We start from the raw sequence: 19,404 nt of genomic DNA, 5'->3' as shown, positions 1-19,404 counted from the left end.
GTGCTATTCAGTCATAATGGGCTTTAGGCAGGTAAGAGCCCAGAATGTGTGTGCAAAGTGCAGGATCTTCGCTACCTTCTGCCTGTCACTAACACTTTTCTGATTTGATGCCGTGTGCGGCTGGGCTGCTTCAAGTTGTGGGTTGCTTGATTACCGCTGAGTTCCGTACCGTTGCTTTCGTATAGGTTTCATGTTCGTTGGGTTGGGTTTTTCCGTTGTACCACGCAGCACCGGCTTGGGCTGATCCGTGGGTTTGGGACGATGGGTTGCACCGACGGTTTGGGGGTTGCACCGGGGGTTGGGAGTTGCACGGGAGCGGTGGGATTGCATCGACTGTTGCGGGGAAGGCACCGGGTCTGAGGGGTTTGCACTTGCACGGATGGTTTGGGGGAGGGTTGCACCGGGGCTGGGAGGCTGCACTGACAGTTTGGGGGTTGCCCGAGGTCTTGAGGGGGTTGCCCTCAGGATGTGGGGCGTTGCACGGGGGCGGAGCGGTTGCCCTGAGGATTTGGGGGGGTGCACACAGTTTGGGGGCGTTACAGGTAGGCTGCGGGGTGCACCGACGGCGTGGGGCCGTGCAGTGAGGATTTGGGGGCGTTGCACGGGGTTGCACTGAGGATATGGGGGAGCTGCACTGAGTTTGTCCGGCTCCGGCGCTTCCCCGCTCTTGCACAGGGAGCTCGAGGCTGCGGGCTGCTCGCGGCAAAGGGGCTGGGAAGAAGCCGCCTCATTTACATGCGGGAGGAGCGGTAGCCAATGAAGAAGCGCCTCGGGTGCCCCAGACCTAGACGGGCAGGCTCGGCGGCCTACGGGCGCTCTGAGGGGGCGGGGCCGAGCGGGGGCAGGCGGGGGTCTCGGGGCCGGCTCCGGCCCGGCGCTTGGTGTCAGTCCTAGCCCGGCAGCGGCGGGAGCGGGAGGAGGCGGCAGGTACCGGCGCCCCCGGGGTGGCGGGACCGCGGCTTAAAGCGGGGGCGGTCTCCCCGGCACCGTCCGCCTCTGGGGCAGTCCCCCCGCCCCTAGGGGCAGCCCCCTCCCATAGTGAGGGGCAGGGTCCCCCCCGCCCCCTAGGGGCAGCCCCCTCCCATAGTGAGGGGCAGGGCCCCCCCGCCTCCTAGGGGCAGCCCCCTCCCATAGTGAGGGGCAGGGCCCCCCCCACCCCCAAGGGGCAGCCCCCTCCCATAGTGAGGGGCAGGGTCCCCCCCGCCTCCTAGGGGCAGCCCCCTCCCATAGTGAGGGGCAGGGTCCCCCCCGCCCCCTAGGGGCAGCCCCCTCCCATAGTGAGGGGCAGGGCCCCCCCGCCTCCTAGGGGCAGCCCCCTCCCATAGTGAGGGGCAGGGCCCCCCCGCCTCCTAGGGGCAGCCCCCTCCCATAGTGAGGGGCAGGGCCCCCCCGCCTCCTAGGGGCAGCCCCCTCCCATAGTGAGGGGCAGGGCCCCCCCCACCCCCAAGGGGCAGCCCCCTCCCATAGTGAGGGGCAGGGCCCCCCCCACCCCCAAGGGGCAGCCCCCTCTCATAGTGAGGGGCAGGGCCCCCCCCGCCTCCTAGGGGCAGCCCCCTCCCATAGTGAGGGGCAGGGTCCCCCCCGCCTCCTAGGGGCAGCCCCCTCCCATAGTGAGGGGCAGGGTCCCCCCCGCCTCCTAGGGGCAGCCCCCTCCCATAGTGAGGGGCAGGGTCCCCCCCGCCTCCTAGGGGCAGCCCCCTCCCATAGTGAGGGGCAGGGTCCCCCCCGCCTCCTAGGGGCAGCCCCCTCCCATAGTGAGGGGCAGGGTCCCCCCCGCCTCCTAGGGGCAGCCCCCTCCCATAGTGAGGGGCAGGGCCCCCCCGCCTCCTAGGGGCAGCCCCCTCCCCATAGTGAGGGGCAGCTTCATGGGCAACTTTGGGTCCAGGCTTCCCCCCCACTGCACCCCAAGTTTCTCCCCTCCCCTAGAACAGCCCCCTGCTTCCCCCTTCCTGTCTCCCCCAAACCCTCCTCCTTACCCCTTACACTCGCAGACTGCCCCCTCCCCTCCACCTTGTATGACTTCTGCATGGATGTATGTTGGGAGAAGAATTACATCACCCAAAGGAACATTATGGAGAGTGTGGGTGTTTTTGGGGGGAAGGGGGAGGATGAATTACACCCCCTCCAATAGGGGAAGTTTATAAAATGAGATGGTTTCCATTTTAATATTTCTGCTGAGAGGAAAGTGAGGGGGGGATATAATTCCCCTGCCCTCCCTCCCCCCCAATAACCAACCAGTAACATAGAGACCCTGGTCTAAGAGGTCATGAAGAACTGTGGATGGAACTGCTGTACTATTGCATTGTGTATATTTATTGAAAGCGCTGTGTAAGAGCCAGGTGGTAATCGTAACATTGGAGGAAGGTAATTGAGGAGGCATGGAGGAAAGGGGACGAAGGAACTTGGTGGGATGTGGGATCAGGAAGAACCTGGAGAACGGGTGGGTTATTTGTGCTGTGGATAAAGGATCCCTGGTAAGTACCACAGGAGGAGCCTCCTGTGTATGGAAAGTGTGTGAGATTGGAGTATCTGTGTAATTGTCGTGGTCCTTACCCTTGGGAGGTAGCTCTATCTTATGCTCTGCTCCTAACCAAGGATTTCAAATTGTTTTTTACAAAACACTGTTATCTGTATAAATGCAATTATGCAAGGATAGGGAAGGCAGTGTCCGTTGGTTGTGCTAGGTTTTGTTTTTTTTTTGCTTTAGGATCTGCTGGCTGGGGTTACTTTTTTTTGTTGGGGGGAACGGAATGTTAAAAAAAAAAAGTCAGTTTAAACTCTTGTGATGTGCCCTTTGTACTCTTGGAGAGTAGGCAGAATCTGCGGGTGCTGTTGAATTCTGAAAGAGCCAGGTGAAAGGACCGGATTAAATCAAACCTTAAACAGATGATTGAGGGTGAGGGGGAAGTATGTTTCAGTTTTCACAGTACAGTCATATCGGATCTACCCTGTGCGTGCCTCCAGCAAAATCAGAGTAGATGCAGAATCTGTTTTAATCTCACTCTGCACGGAAAAAAAGTGAGTTAAGAGTCTTTGCTTTGAATATTTGGTCTAATTGTGTTACAACTGTGATATTTAAATATCATTTTGATCTGGAAATTTTAAGTTAAATTGACTCTGCATCCACCCTGTTTATTCCAGTCATTTAAAAAGTTATATATAGATTAATCTTCTTTGTCCCATATCTGAGATTTCACCTGTTTTCAGACTGAAATGTCAAACAATTTTAGATCAACTGATTGAGAAGTGGTCTACTTTCACTATAGGCAGCCCTGTATCATTTGCTGAAATACTGTTTTGTAACTTCCTACAGCAGTGCTCTTCAATGAATCGGAACATGGTCTGCAGCCATGATAATGGTGCACTAGGAGAGGATGTTTTTTAATCCAGTTATGAAAGCACAGTGTTGTCACAAAATGAGGTTCCTGTGTAATGACACTTACCTAAAAATGTCCCATGGATTTTTAAAGTAAGCATAGAGAATATAACTCAGTGCAATTATCATATATAACCCAAAATAAACATGATTGAAGGCTCTTGCCCTTGCTTTTTCTCTCATTCCATAGCCCAAATAGCTCGGGTAAAGTTGCTATTTTCCTGCTGCTAACTGCATATTCAGACGTGCATATCAGTGCCACAAAGGAATATTATTTACCTGAAGAGCTGTAAGAGCCCTTGAAAGGTAAATTCAGAAATAATATGTAATGTCTCCAGATGATTAATTCTGGTTCATATTTCCAGTGCTATATTCAAGGTTCCTTCTTTGATGCACCATTTAATTGATCCTGTCTGTGAGTGAAATTGACCATCTTAAACAAACCCGAGCTTTGCTATGTTCAGTACCACAGTGTAGACAATGCCCTTAAGGTGCCAGTTTGGGGAGTGTCTTTTCATCAGATGAGTGAATTGATTCCATTTAAATATTGCTTCCTCAAATATCAGCCTTTTTTTTGGACAGATCATTTAACTCAAAAACTTTCTCTACATGGTGCTGGGAAAGATGCTTATACTTGATTTCAAACACTTAGGTTTGGCACTATCCACGGTGACTGTGTTAGAAATTGGTATTATAAATAGGATTGAAAATACTGTTTACCCCATCCTCATTGATTAATCAAGTTGTATTAGAGAGAGGGTTACCTGGAACCATGTCTGAACACTGCCCCATAAATATAATTGTGGACCAGGAACCAGAGAAATGCTGTTTGGCACAGGTTAAAACAAGGCTGGCTCCTTTTGGCAGACTTCATAAAGATGCCGTTGGGTTGGGTCAAAATAAGGTATTCCTAAGTGGAAAATGAATGAGGGCAAAGGATGTTGCTCTCAATCTACAAATTCTGCTTTGAGTCCTGTATGTTCTGGCTTTTAATCTTTTTGAATTCTATTTAGATTCAATTTTAAACACTGTAATATACGTCACAGGCTCTTGAATTACAGCAAGCATTTGAGGGGTATAAAAAACAAGTAGGCAGAAGAAATGATTATTGAGATCCAAAACATAGTATCAAGTAGCAGTGGGATGAAACTGAGAAAAGAACAATTTGTTTGCAGTGCTGTGGGTTTTTTTTTTTTTCAGAACAAAGATGTAGTCCCTGCCCTGATGATCTTATGATGTAATATTAGATGCAAAGTCATGAATGAGGGCAACAAATATTTAGGGTGTAGGTGGATGAAGGGGAGTGGAAGGACAAAGTGTTGCAGTAAGATCACACGCTTAATTTAGGCACAAACATGTCTTGGTATTAGAGTTACTTTAAAAAAAATGTTTGGGGCATTTAGGTTAAATAGCAGGAAAAAATACCAAACAGTAGGATCAGTTACTGTGCAGTAATCTTCCAAGGGGTTGAAGCCCCACTGTCTGAATCCAGGAGGTAAATGTGCTTAGTGGTTAGAGCAGGGGACTTGAGAGACAGAGCAGGGTTTTTTTTTTATGCCTGCCTCTGTCACTACATTTTGTCCCCTAGGGAAGTCACTTCAACTCCTTATCTCTGGTTTTCCCCATCCATAAAACAGGATTAAATACCCATTTGGCTATGCAGTGTTTTGAGAGCCTCTAATAAAATTATCTGTACTTACAAAGTATTTCAAACTGAGTTGGACAAAACACTAAAGGATGATGTACTATAGAGAAAAGCCCTAATTAGGCAGGGAAGGGACAAAATAACACTGTAGGTGTGTTCCATTTCTGACTCTTACTATGGCCTGGGCTACACTTAAAACTTAGGTTGACATAGCTACAGCACTCTGAATGCTTCTGTCGATTTAGCTACTGTTGCTCAGGGAGGTGGAATTCCTACAGTGATGAGAAAAAACCCCTTCCGTTGCTGTAGTCCACCTCTATGCTACAGGGTTACAGCCGCATAGCTGCAGCACCATACCTATGCTGCTGTAACAGCGGAAGTGTAGACAACTATACTCTACACAGTGATGTACATTTTACACATGGCTTTACAAAGCAAGGCATAATCCTTATCCTGAAGAACTTATATCCTAATGTGGACGAGACAGAGACAGATGCAAGGCTATGTGGAGATAAAGATGAGGGAAGGAGAATGAGGAGGGCTAGTTGGTGAAGAGAATGAGGATTCTTGGGGAGGAGGGATTCAGAAAAATAAAGGGTGGGACTGGCAGATTTTTCTAAGGCCAGTGGAGAGTGTGAGAGCGAGAGTAAAATTGATAGTAAGAAAGATGAGGGAAGCAGCAAGGCAGGAGAACTGGGAGGAATGTAGGAAGGAGGTGTGGGAGGGAAGACATGGAAGTGTAGGAGGAGATTAGATCCAATGTCATTGGGGCTGAGTCTATGAAGGGACTTGAAGTTGAGGAAAACAAGCTTGGATTTGATACGTGTAAGGAAGGGTGGGATTTTAGGAGAAGGGTAACTTAATCAGAGCAATGACCAAGGAAGATGACTTCAGCATGAGCTTTTTGAAGAGGCTAGAAAGGGGAAAGTTACATTAAATGAGGCAAGAGCTGAAAACCCTTGTCCTCACCTTGCTTATCGGTGAGACTAGTGAGGGAAGAGTGGACTTTTGTGAGACGTTACTGGAATAAGTAACAATTTGAGTGAGAGACTGCATACATAGGAAGAAGAATCACGGATGATCTCAAAGTTGTGAGTATGGGAAAGAGGAAGGATGAAGTTTTCAGTGATAAAGAAGGCAGGTGTTGCCCACCCAGAACCCTGAGCAAGTCACACCCCTTGATTGCAGTATAGACATAATGATAAAAAGGGAGAAGAATCCTTTTGAGTTGGCTGGGAGTGGGTTGTCAGTGATGGAAGGCACAGTACTCTCAATGGAGAAGGCCAAAGTCTAAACAACATGCTAGCTCAATCTAAGACAAGTCCACACAACAGAAGACGAGAGGGACACAGAGGAGAAGGCCAGGGAAGGATGATTTTAAGGAGAGATGTGAAGACAGGGAAGGGCCAGTAAAGTGAGTCTTTCAGGGAAAAGGAGAGTTGTGTGGAAGGGAAGAAGATAGATTTGAGAGGAGACAGGAAGAAACTGCTATAGTCCTAGGACTTTCGCTAAAGGCTTGGGATACTAACTAGTACCTAGTGTATCCATTTGAATTCACGACAGTTCTGTCTGTTAGGCAACTGTGAGACCCCATGTGTTAACATCCTTTGAATTAAGTAATAGCAGTTTTATTTAATATCTATTTATAATACAGTTGTTAGACTATTTAATGTTCTAGCTTACTAAATCGATATTTATATGGGGAGCGTTTCTGAGTTATTTTGATCACCTTTTTAAAAGCTTTTTCATATGTTGTGCGATGTAATAGAGAGTAAAAATATGCTCCCAAGAAAGAACTTTTATCCTAAATTTAAGCTCAAACAGTTAAATAATAAACCCCTGAAAAGAGATTAATGGGAGCAGTCACAAATCAAACTGTATCATTCATAAACATCAATATGTTACTACATAACAAAGTGGGCTTTAACGGCAAGGTTGCTTAAGTTTTGTGTGTGAGCCAGGCTAGGAAGGAGCATTTGCCCGGGGGATTAGTTCATGGGTATTCGCTATTAAGACTGAAAGAAATCTTATAGGTGGTCTGGTACTTCCCCCTGTAGTGATGTTTCAGGTCCCTAAAGGGGAATCTCCTTTAATACTTCTGTAAAGTTTCCGAATTTCTCTAAGTGTTGTTGTACACTTAGCTGTATAAAATTAGGGAGAATAAAAAGTTCCGGGGCTGTTGCTGTCTTAATTTATTTAATTGAATAACCCTTGGGGTGAGCTTGCCAATGTTGGCTAGAAGTAGTTAGGTGCCCAACTCCTGCTGAAATACTATAAGCCGAGCACCTAACTAATCTACGCATCTTTTAATTTATTTTTTTTTTTTAAATCTCACCCTTCATTTTGTGTCTGATATTGGACCTCCTCTCCCCCCCCCCCACAAAAAAAGATTAATTGGTTTAAAAAAATGTATTGTGACATGGAAAAGTGTCTGTAGCTACATGGTTCTGTAAATGTTCAGTGCTTTATGGAAATAACAGTCCCTGAAGAATTTACATCTAAAATGTACGGGCTATTTTTGATATATTGAGATTGTGTAAATGTGGTTGTTGTCATGACAAAAACCACATAAACATGTTTTGAAAGCATCCCCAGTAGTTACAGAATTCTATGTATAAAAGCTCTAATCCCCTGCACCGTTGGGCCCTCAGTCAGTGATTGAAATTGTTTTTCAGACACGGTGTCCAAAAAAGTACAGGGACTACTTAAAATTACATTAATCAAGAACAATTTGCGGGCAGTAAGATTATACAATTATTATTAATCCAGAACTACGGACTGTCCCTTATTTAAAAGTTCACTTGGTTTTTCCCCAAAAGTATAGCGTTCAGACATTTGATTAGAACACAGATAGTAAACTAATAGCTCCCAGAGGCTCTGACCAGGATTGAGCCACGTTGTGCAAGGTGGTGTAAACTACTGTAGTATTTGTATTTCAACGGTATAGAATAATCAAGTGACGGTGGCCCAGCCTCACAAGTGGGCGGGTTGTGTATTCTTGTTTGAAACCTGTTGCATGAGTGAATTTTATGAAGCGCTGGTGCACAGCAACACTGACACAGAGGGAAGCTTTGCAAAAACTACTTTTAAAAACAGTGTGGTCTGTTTTGAAAATAAGGCGTCAAGAGAGTTAGCGAAAAGAAAAGGAGGACTTGTGGCACCCTAGAGACTAACCAATTTATTTGAGCATGAGCTTTCGTGAGCTACAGCTCACTTCATCGGATGCATACCGTGGAAACTGCAGCAGACATTATATACACACAGAGATCATGAAACAATACCTCCTCCCACCCCACTGTCCTGCTGGTAATCGCTTATCTAAAGTGATCATCAAGTTGGGCCATTTCCAGCACAAATCCAGGTTTTCTCACCCTCTGCCCCCCCCCCCCAAACTCACTCTCCTGCTGGTAGTAGCCCATCCATAGTGACCACTCTCTTCACAATGTGTATGATAATCAAGATGGGCCATTTCCTGCACAAATCCAGGTTCTCTCACTCCTTCACCCCCCTCCAAAAACCACACATACAAACTCACTCTCCTGCTGGTAATACCCTTCAGGGTTTTGAGCAGCTCTGACCGCCACTTGGGGGAGCTATAATAGCTTTAAACTGCAGATACCTGCTTTGATTCCATTCAAATAAATGGGAAACAGGAAAAACTAGCAAGAAAAAAGCTATAACTTATTTTCTCTAGGTTACTGGGACATAGAATAATGGTGGGGGGTTCTATAAAGCCTGAAGCACTGGTTGCACTTGGTCTGGTCAGTCATATGAGTAACAAGGTTTTTTTCTAAACAGCAATTGCAACTGAAATAATTTTTTTGGGCCATCCAGACTTGGGATGATGTAGGCGCTCTGCTTAACTCTCTCGTTAAAAGGCCAAACTGACTGTAGTTTTCACTATAGCCCTCAACTTCACAAAGAGTATTCCTGTTAATGATGAAAAATAGAATACAAGAAGAGTAGTTATAAAAACACTTCTCACTCAGCCAAACTACAGCCAATGTCCCCTCTTCTCTGATACAGTTGATAAGATTTCTGACATGTGGGTTGCCACTCCGATCCCAGTGTAAATGATTATTGCCTTGACTCTGTGAACTAGTTGCTGTTTCAAAAAGAGAGGTTTTTAAGTTTAAAACATGCTCTCCCATCCAACGATGAAATGTGCATGTCCATGAGAACACTCAGGTCCCTGAGCATCGTCTGAGGTATTGAAGACCTCCCATAATGCTGGCAGTATAGAGAGCTGAAAATGCCCCTTTTTTCCAATTAGACTCTAAATTTGCAGTATGTTACTTTTCAAAGACATCTGAGAGAGGTTTTGCTGTACACCTGATTGAGTGCATAAATATAAAAATCACCTTGTGTTGTGTGGAGATCAGTGGTGAGATTATCCCCTCGGGACTTCCTACCATGGAGGAAGGAAATTCGTATAAAACCTGCTCTTCTTGACCAAATTTGGTTGAAAATATCATCCCTCCACCTCCTGAGCCAGTGGGAGGGGTGGCTTCTGCAATCTCCATATGAGTGGAGGGGAGGGCTCGTTTGGGGAGAATGTCACCTCCCTGCAGAGATCTTTCCACTTCAGATAATGGTAATGCTTTCTCAGCTTGAGAGAGAGATAGATATAAAAATGTGCTCTGCTGTCGACCCCTGACTCTTCTAGGAAGATGGAGGGAGGCCCAGCTGAAGGCATGAAGAAGAGTCATCATGAAGGAACCATGCTGCTGGTGGAGAGTCAGTAATGTCGACACAGTGAACATACCATCCTAAAGATGCTACCAGGATCTGTGCAGATAATTCTGTGGCTTTTGGAACATCCATAGCTTATTGGAGCCGAGCTGCACTACCCACCCTTCCCAAGTCCCATGTCTGATTTGGAGAAAACTGAGCTGACACTCATGGCATTTCCGGGCCTTCCCAAAGGAAGCATGACTTGGCCGTGCAACAATCTTGTATTTCAGTATATACAGGAATTATTGTTCGCCCTGGTGCTTAGGATTCAGTATCAACACTAAACCATTTATGTACACAGGGCTTAAAGAAGTCTCAGGTGTACAGCTATTACTTGGGCTGCCCCACCATAATGCCTGGTGGCTCCTGTCAGATTGCTTAACAGTGGTGCTATAGTTTGCTGTGATGGAAAAACATTGGGTTAATTGGTAGTTACTTTTCCTCCTTGTGGTTACACCTGCAGTCTTTCTCGAGCCCTAAGTTCACCATTAAACAGTACAGACTCTTCTGACTTTACAGGGAACTACTTTTACTGTGGATCCAGCCTTCCCGTTTATACCAACCTCCGTTGTCTTGTAAACACTTTAAAATATTCAGTTGCGTCTGCGTCTCAGCCAGTCATTTACCACATTTCACTTGCAAATTTCCCTCATGATTGTAGGATAAGATTAATTTACGCTCATAAGCCACGTCAACTAGACCACTGATCTCTAGTGTCGTGGCTAGAGCAGAGGCCTGAGGAGTCCGCATAAGTTTTATTGCCAGGTCTGTCACTAACCTTTGTATCACTTAATATCTGTGGGCCTCCATTTGCCCCTCTGGGAAATGGGTAGTATTTGCCTTTCAGTGATCTCTTATGCGTGTAGTTTGTAAGTCACCATGAAATCCTTGGATTAAAGGTGCAGCATATGTGCACAATATTATAGTAGCAGAGTGTAGGATTTCTAATATAACAGGCGTTTCGGGAGCTAGGATTCCCTAAATTACAGATCAAACCACTTGGGAGGCCCACGATTCTGCAAATACTAAAGCGGATACTTAACCTCAGTGCCTAAAGTTAAGCACATGTGTAAGTCTTTGCAGATTGGGGTTTAGTGATCATTAGCTTTCTTCTAGTCTCCCTTTATATCCCCGGGCTAAACTCTTTCCTATCCTTGTGCTCTCCTTACCCTATGGAATCTGTAGAGTGTATTCTCTGGGACTGGCTGTGGCCTGTCAAGCAGCAACAGAGTTCCTCCAGATGGAGTCTTGCTATTTTCTCTCTTCTTTTTAAACGGAAACACTGGGTTTTTAAAACTCGTCCTCCGTTTTAAAGCAGCCATGAAGAGATTCCTTATCATTGTGGATTTCTCATTTTAAGAGCTGCTGCTCTGTGCTAATGCTGATTAAATTCATGACCATACTAAAATACTCATCCCAGATGGCCTGTGCTCATTTTCACTCTAATTCTCTGCTGAGCTGCTTGCTTTGACTCCTGAGATTTCTGCTGGCTTTCCATGTCCTTGCCCTTTCCCAGGTAGAGTGAGTTTGAGGTTGGTAAATTGGTTAACAAATCCCAACCTGTGGTTGTTACACATGGAAACCCCCACAGCCAGAATAGTTGCCACCCAAGCAAATGTATCCTTTCATAACGTCTATTTTATAATTGTATATCTAAACATATGCAAAGTATGTTAGATGTTTTCCTGGAATGTGTGTATTAAAAGAATGTCCAGGTGGTCATCATTTCACATATTTTGGTTCTTACTGTTTATACAGTAACTTCTTGGCCATCTGATACAGAATAGAGTCCTTATTCCCCACTTAGCAGCACTCTGGCTTGCTGCAGTGTAGCTCCTGAATGCTAGATGGCTGGTACTGAGCAATTCTTTTTAAAGTACCTTTTTATTTTTAATTTAAAACTAACTGGAAACACTTGTTCCAGAGGAAAAACTAAATGGATATGGAATTTGCAAACAAAAGGTAATAAAGTTGGGGGCTTATAATAAATAAATATGAAATCTCCTCACACCAAGTGGCTTTTCACTAGTGCTCAGTGTTGGCCTAATTGGTCTCATTGGGAATCTTTATCCTGGAGTTCAGCAGGAGCGGTGTTAGGTCAACGCTGAGTGCTTCTGAAAATCTCACCCAGGTTAGGCACTGGAGATACGCATTGTTCCTCTGGTGAATTAGGTTTAGCTTTCTTTCCAGCGTCCAGAAACGTGCATGTGTGCTCGTGTTCCTCTGGCTGTGCTCCGTTTGAGGCTGTGTTTTGATTATGGACATTGAAATTAAAATAATCTAGAGCTATTCTTAAGAAAAAGTGACCAAGGAAGACAAACCAGAATAGATGGTAAAAAGAGATTGCAGTAACAGAATAGCAAGCAGAGGGTAGTCAGATATTTTAAATATTTTCACACCTTTTTAAAGATGACCTTCTGTAACCTGATTGGGCTGCCTGTTATAATGTTATTATTCCTAACTTGTGAAAACCTTTGAAATCACACTCCCTATTATTATGTATTTATATTTAGGTAGTGTTTGCTAAGCATGATGCCATAATGTAATGCTGGGTTCATAATTACCCCCACAGTTGCCAATGGCAGGAATAACAGGTGTGGTGTCCGTGTTTATATATTTTATGTGAGCATCCTCACCAGGCTCTCACCCACTCAGGAAGCAAGAAATTGAAAACCAGAGGTTCAGGAAATAGCATATTGTATTGCATGTGTGTGGGTGCTCTTAAATTCTGTCTTCTGTAACCTTTCCATGCTGATGGAAATTCAAAATGGGAATCAGGAAGTTTCACAGGTGATTTTAAATTCCATCTCATTGGTGGAAGCTGTAAAATTCTCTCTTTTTTTGGAGGAAAGATTGACCATGGATGTTTCTGGAGTTTTGTCTTGTGTAATATAAATCTCTCCCTTAAAGGAACTGACATTATGAAATAACATTAAGAATCTGGCATTAGATTTAGTTTTTAAAATTAAAGGTGACCTTCCTTCCTTGAGCCAAGATGTTATGTCTCGGCTGGGTATGAGCATGCTGAATGTTATGTAAGAATATGCCTGTTAATTGGGATCCTTGTAACGTGAATACAATGGGTTGAGTCACAAGGAACTTTGCCCATGCTAGTCCTTTATTTTTAAACAATTTGGAAAAATTTAAAATCAAGTATCCACTTGAAGACAGAATTTGTTTGTGCATTTTTTGTTATTGGCACAAGTGGCTTTCTAAACAACACCTGAATAAGTAGGCAAATTATTCTTTTAGGCTTGTACTGTACTTTGAACTACACATCCATATAACTCCTATACCTCTTTAAAATGTCACTGCTGTTGGTGTGATTAGGTAAGGCTAGTCCTGTCTTTAGTCCATCTTTCTTAGGGATGCAGGCAGACCCCACCAGTTCTGCTGTCTGTTGGCAACAGTATGGTGGGTACTCTTAGAGCAGCAGGATATTGGGCTATACCGTTCGCTTTCTCCTATTGCTTAAATGTGAGGGTGGCTTTTTATTCAACATATTTTTAAAAACTGGTTCTGACTTGGATTCTAACTAAAACCACTAGAAAGTTACAAGGATATTAGGTGGGCAGAATGATTAGCATCTGTGGCTAGGACACATGCTCTCATATTAGCTGCACAACATGTACTGTGCTTCCTCACGCTCTCTTTATTCTTAAACTGCTTTCAGCACTGCTTGGTAGGTAGCTCTTCTGTTGCACTGAGTTCTCTTCAGAATTTGTACTTCCTGCCAATTTGGGAACAGACAGGGTTGGCAATAGTATATAGTTAAGTACAGTTGTCAGGTACCGTAAGCTAAGATTACATTTGCCTCTTGCCACATAGTCTTGTAGTCTGAAAGCGGATCACCAGGACCAGGGAAATTCCAGTGCTAGTGCATGGGTCCTCAGTGAAGTCTTCGCAGCTGTGCTGAAATAGTTTTGTATGCTGTAATTAGTCCCACAATATGGTGTGCTGTGCAGGATGGAAAATACTGCCAGGGAAGTGGGTATTTCTCAATGGAGTGTAGCATGTATTTAAGGTCTTCCCCAACCCCGCAGTCCTGGCTAATGTTGGACTTCCAATTATCCTTGCTTCTTGGGAAAACTGTAAAGCACAATAGGAACATAAGATTTGCCACACTAGGTTTATAAGATGATTGATACTTGCTTCTGGCAGTACACTGTGCTTGGTACTTAGGAGGAAGGCAAATCCATAATGCGCTTATTCAATTATTATTGTACATGGGAGGATGGGAATCCCTTTCTGTCTTCTATTTTCTTATGATAGTGGTACTGTTTAGTTAACCCTGGCACAATGCTCCTTTTAGTGTTCCCTAATTAGTTTTTGTTCTTGGATTAGAAATGAAACCATGAATGTAACTATGCCAAAATGCCAATGGTCGCCTATAGATGGTGCTGTAATTACAAGTTCAGATAAGGTTGCAGGCAACTTGGTGGCTGAGACCTCTAAATATAAATGAAAGGGAGCTTTGATTGAAGAGCTGCTCTTATGCACCATGAGTATTGTTGGGATTCCTTTGGCTGTTATACACTCTTTTTTATAAGATGCCCATCCACTGTAGTATGTGAGTGCATTGTATGTAATCTAAACAATTGGATACGTTTCCCCAATAGGAGGCTCTGTGTCCTATGTATCTTAAAAGCTAACAACCTAAATTAAAAGGAGTACTTGTGGCACCTTAGAGACTAACCAATTTATTTGAGCATAAGCTTTCGTGAGCTACAGCTCACTTCATCGGATGCATACCGTGGAAACTGCAGCAGACTTTATATATACACAGAGAATATGAAACAATACCTCCTCCCACCCCACTGTCCTGCTGGTAATAGCTTATCTAAAGTGATCATCAGGTGGGCCATTTCCAGCACAAATCCAGGTTTTCTCACCCTCCACCCCCCCACACAAATTCACTCTCCTGCTGGTGATAGCCCATCCAAAGTGACAACTCTTTACACAATGTGCATGACAATCAAGTTGGGCTATTTCCTGCACAAATCCAGGTTTTCTCACATCCTCCCCACCCCCATACACACACAAACTCACTCTCCTGCTGGTAATAGCTCATCCAAACTGAGCTATCACCAGCAGGAGAGTGAGTTTGTGTGGGGGGGTGGAGGGTGAGAGAACCTGGATTTGTGCTGGAAATGGCCCACCTGATGATCACTTTAGATAAGCTATTACCAGCAGGACAGTGGGGTGGGAGGAGGTATTGTTTCATATTCTCTGTGTATATATAAAGTCTGCTGCAGTTTCCACGGTATGCATCCAATGAAGTGAGCTGTAGCTCACGAAAGCTTATGCTCAAATAAATTGGTTAGTCTCTAAGGTGCCACAAGTACTCCTTTTCTTTTTGCGAATACAGACTAACACGGCTGTTACTCTGAAACCTAAATTAAGAAAACATCAGCCAGGAGACTAATTGCTAGAAGAGAGAGATCCCAATACCTGTTGGCTGCTTTAAAAATGAGCATTTAAAAATGCTTTTTACCATTTGTGCATATCTTTAGTAGGCACCTGAAAAACCAACAAATTATAGGGTTGAAAGATTCCGGGTCACCCAGGTGTTTGATTCTCTGATGGTAGCTGTAACTTCCCAGGCGAGGTAGTGAGCCTTCACTGCTCCCCTTACTGGGAAGGAATAAACTGGAGATTGCACAGGGGCCCCTGAAAAATGCATGTAGTCCTGGTTTCTGTGATTCCCCTTGAGAAACAGCCAGCCTTAACTATGAGCTAACTGATGATAATCTAGAAGTGCATTGGGTTCATTTTAGCCCAGTGACTCATAATTCACATTGTGCATTCGGTTCAACAATGTACATTGCAACTTTCATTAAAAAGGAGCTGTTTTGATTGTTATGACTTTGTGTGGTATATTTGCTGGCTTCTTGCATAACGCCTGCACTAGAAGATAAGTATACTGTCACAAATGTGATTAAACTGGTGTTAATTTGCAATGCATAGCTTTCCCCCTGTTCTTAGAAGCTTTCCCCCCGTTCTTAGAAGAAAACATATGAATGTTAGTCCAAAAGCTATTCTGAAAATTGCAGTACAAAGTTGTGAATCTTTGAATTCAAATTCTGGCACATCTTAAAGTACATACCTGACTTATTTCCTTGTTTTTAATGGAATTTTGTTGATCTGAATTAGAGATACAAACGCTTAAAGGTACATAAAGAAAAATGGAGTTCCAAAAATAGTATGACTGTAATTAAAAAAAAAAAAAGAGAGAGAGAGAGAACTTTTTTCTATAGAGGCCCAAATGTAACATTTGGGCAGATGCATGGCTAAGATTGAATTGAACTTTATTTGGAGCTGCCTTCGTGTCTCTAATTCTGAAGTGGTTTCAGGAAGAACACTATGTGCCTTCTTGGGAACTGAGTCAGGTCTCAAAATAAATGACTAATGAAGTAATACAGTACTAAAGATTTCTTTTTATCAGATTTGCACAGCAAGGCTAGTGGAGAAATCTGTTGCTTAATAGCAACCAAGTAGAGTGCAAATTATTTTATTTATTTCATTGTTGTTGTTCCAATACAGATCTGAAACCCTGCAGCTGCATAATTTGGTTTGGAAGACAGAGAGCCAGTGTCAGGTTTTAAAAGGTTATATTTTCTCAAATCCAAATTGCAGTTGGTTACGGAATCAAAGACAGTTTATCTCTGACTTCACTCTGCAGAGAATGTAACTGTAGGGGCTGTATTACAGGCATCTTAAAAAAGCCTGTCACCAGGGGGGGAAAATCACTTCTTTCCCTCTGTCCTGGTGTATGTCAACATTTTGATCAGTCAATTTTCTTTAAAAACAAAAAAAATCCGCTTTCTCAATCAAAGGCAGGCAAAAACACATTAAACGGTGAAGGGAAACTTCAGCTGTTGCATCCACCCCCTTCCGTTTTCATTATCTAATCAACACACAACTGCTTAATTACTTGAGTGCCATTTAATGGACCCTGTGTACCTATAGCTACTCTGCTAACTGACATGGTTGTGGTTTTAAAGGGACCTCTGCTCAAAATCTAGTCAATTTCAAAAAAGTTACAAGTAGCTTGAGGTCCTGCCCCTGACTCCCTCTGTCAGTTTACTTTATTTTATTATTGGGGTTTCGCAGACTTTTTTATTTAAAAAATGTGTTTGTCTCCCATGTGGCAGTGTGAAGGACATGCTGGGGGCCATGGTTTGTTGTGGGAAGCAAAATTGTCTATGCATAGGAAAGAGTGAAACTGGCTATACAAAATGCTGCAAAGAGCACAAAGAAGAAGAAAACTATAGATATTCCTCTTATTTTCTCAATTATATTAATCTTCAGTGACTTGTACTAGTTGAAAATGTTTGACAGAATTGTGCCCTTTTTTAAGGTTGATGGTGTCCCTTATTTAATAATGCTGCACAGAAGTAGCAAAAAAACCTTTTTCTTTAGCCTATGGGAAATAAACTGCAGGAGATCTGCATTCTTAAAATGTTGTTGTTGTAATTCGGTAAAGGCAAGCATTACAATATGTTTGGATGAGCATTTGAATTAGGCTCTGTAATACTCTCTTTGCACATTCTGAACTTAAACCTGGCTTTGAATAGAAGCTGGTTTTCTACATACCAATGTGGTGGTTTGTTTGTTTTTAACATAGTTTTTCTTTTGGGGAGGGGGGGTGCATATGATGTGGCTTTCACTTGGTTTACAAATAAAATGGCTCATAATACAATAAACATGGGGTTTACAGATTCCTTACTTACTGAAATAAATTTTTAAAAAGGCTACCAAATGATATTCCCCCCTTAACAGCTTAGGTTAGGTTCATGGTTTAAAACTATGCCCTCTATTTACTTCTTTTTTTAAGTAAATTATGGTTTAGGATTAAGAATCCCATGAATTTATTTTTATATAGCAGTTGGCTGTTTGCTGTCATAAATTCCTGTCATGTCTATTGGCAGTTTCCCTCCCGTAAAGGAAAATCATTATTACTTCAGACAATTCCAACTGTTATATTGTGTTAGGGTGAAATCTTTTTTTGATTTATATATGTTTTTATGGCTAGACATTTTGTTCCTTTTTTTTCTTTTAACATAAAGTCCTTTCTTTTTTGTTCATACAAACACCCAGCGGAGATTTACAAAGTCCAGTTTCCATTTGGAGCTTGAAAGAGTCTGGCGTGATGATTTCTAGGAAGTGTGAATCAGGACTGATGTCATGTTTGTTTCGTTGAAATCCTAGCATGTGTAATACCTGTCTGTCTTCATAAGGTAGATTATACAGCTGCATCCTGTCCTCAGCTTTGCATAACCTTCTGTACACTGGATGTTAGCAACACCTATTTAGTGCAAATGGCTTGTAGTAAAATTCCACTTGGTAGTAAACACTTGGGTGGTAGCTGAGGGGTGGTTCGAAGAAAAACAACTTTAAGAAGGTTCCACTATATTTTTTAGACGGCCATTTTTTCCATGACAACATATGTGATGCCACATGTCTGGCAGTGGCTTTAGACAGTCTGAAAAATCATCAAAGTATAGAGGAAAATTTAAAAAAAAATGTCTGCAACCACAGAACATGGATGTAGAGAACATTCCAGAAAGTTGCTTCACAGCTGAAAATTGTCTTCTATCGTGCTTGTAATGATTGCCCAAGATTTTTCTAAAACAAGAGCCGGAATTCACTTCTGTACATATGGCTGTTTCAAAATCTGGATAAGAAAAGCATTTCATAGTGGTGACTAAATGTTCTGGATTCTAGGCACACGAGCACAGGCTTGTAATCTATGCCTATTGTGGCCTGCTTCATTTGCCTGGGTGCGTTGATTACCATCATTCTCAGACTGGAGAGTTGAAAATGTTAAATGAAAGCCAATGCTTTCCACTGCTCACACTAATGTGCTGGATTATGTTTGGGGAAACAACAGATTTGCAAGAATAAAAGATGCAGAAACAAGTTCTGCTTTTGATCAACTCCAGAATTCACAATGATTTAGCGGAGTTAAATCTGAGGACTGCAGTCCACACGGGGTCCTTTTTGGCTAGACCCATTGTGACTGGGTATTACTGTGTGTTCCTGCTTAATGTTCAGTATACGGTAGTCCAGGCGCAACGTGTTGATTCAAGGGTGGAAGGGACAGCCTTAACTCTTGTTTTGTTTAGTTAGGCAGATCCTTATTCTTTCATATTCTGTGAACTTGGTTTATATAGTCACACTTGACGGGTATGTTTAGACCTCAGTTTTTTCTTGTTTTTTTTTTTAAACTTGTTTGTTGTTGCTCCTACATTACAGATTGTGTGCCGCCAAGTTAAATTTTCAGATAATCTTTGTAATGGTAAATAGCTAAAAACAAGTAAACACCCTCCCCACTCCCCTTTTCTTGAATTCCTAAGCAGCTTTGTGCCCAATTGCAATGGCTGTACAAAGTAAATGTTAACTGTTTTTTGTATTCCCCACAGGAAGCCATTTCCCAAACAGTTTGTTTACCAGCTGATTTGGTGGGCCGTGGAGCAGGAAAAGAGAAGGGTGTGAGAGAGACGTTAATAGAATCTGGAGGTTAAAAACTGAATCAAAACTTTTGGTCTCCTCAGTTTAAAAACAGTAAGTTAGAATGTGGGGGGTTTTTCTGCATGTTTGCATTCTTCTATCTTAATAGAATCATAGAATATCAGGGTTGGAAGGG

The 19,404-nt window shown here is 43.2% G+C and overlaps 1 protein-coding gene across 15 annotated transcripts in view; it reads left to right on the top strand.

The window, feature by feature from the left end:
• The first annotated feature begins 855 nt into the window (after positions 1-855).
• FKBP5 (FKBP prolyl isomerase 5) overlaps positions 856-19,404 on the top strand; it is a 50,180-nt gene continuing 31,631 nt past the window's right edge. For 3 of the 15 annotated variants that reach the window (XM_084611335.1, XM_084611333.1, XM_084611331.1), the window contains exon 1: positions 5,854-6,112. The gene's annotated coding sequence lies outside the window, so the exon portion shown is untranslated. Of the gene's footprint in view, positions 928-2,218; positions 2,475-2,996; positions 3,019-5,853; positions 6,113-19,180; positions 19,323-19,404 lie in introns of those variants that run through there. The other 12 variants (XM_084611346.1, XM_084611339.1, XM_084611341.1 and 9 more) reach the window with 11 other exon arrangements.

The sequence above is a fragment of the Lepidochelys olivacea genome (assembly GCF_965140295.1).
Source record: "Lepidochelys olivacea isolate rLepOli2 genome assembly, chromosome: 21".
NCBI lineage: Eukaryota > Metazoa > Chordata > Testudines > Cheloniidae > Lepidochelys > Lepidochelys olivacea.
Note: the sequence above shows the minus strand (reverse complement) of the source record. Positions and strands in the feature narration are given on the sequence as shown.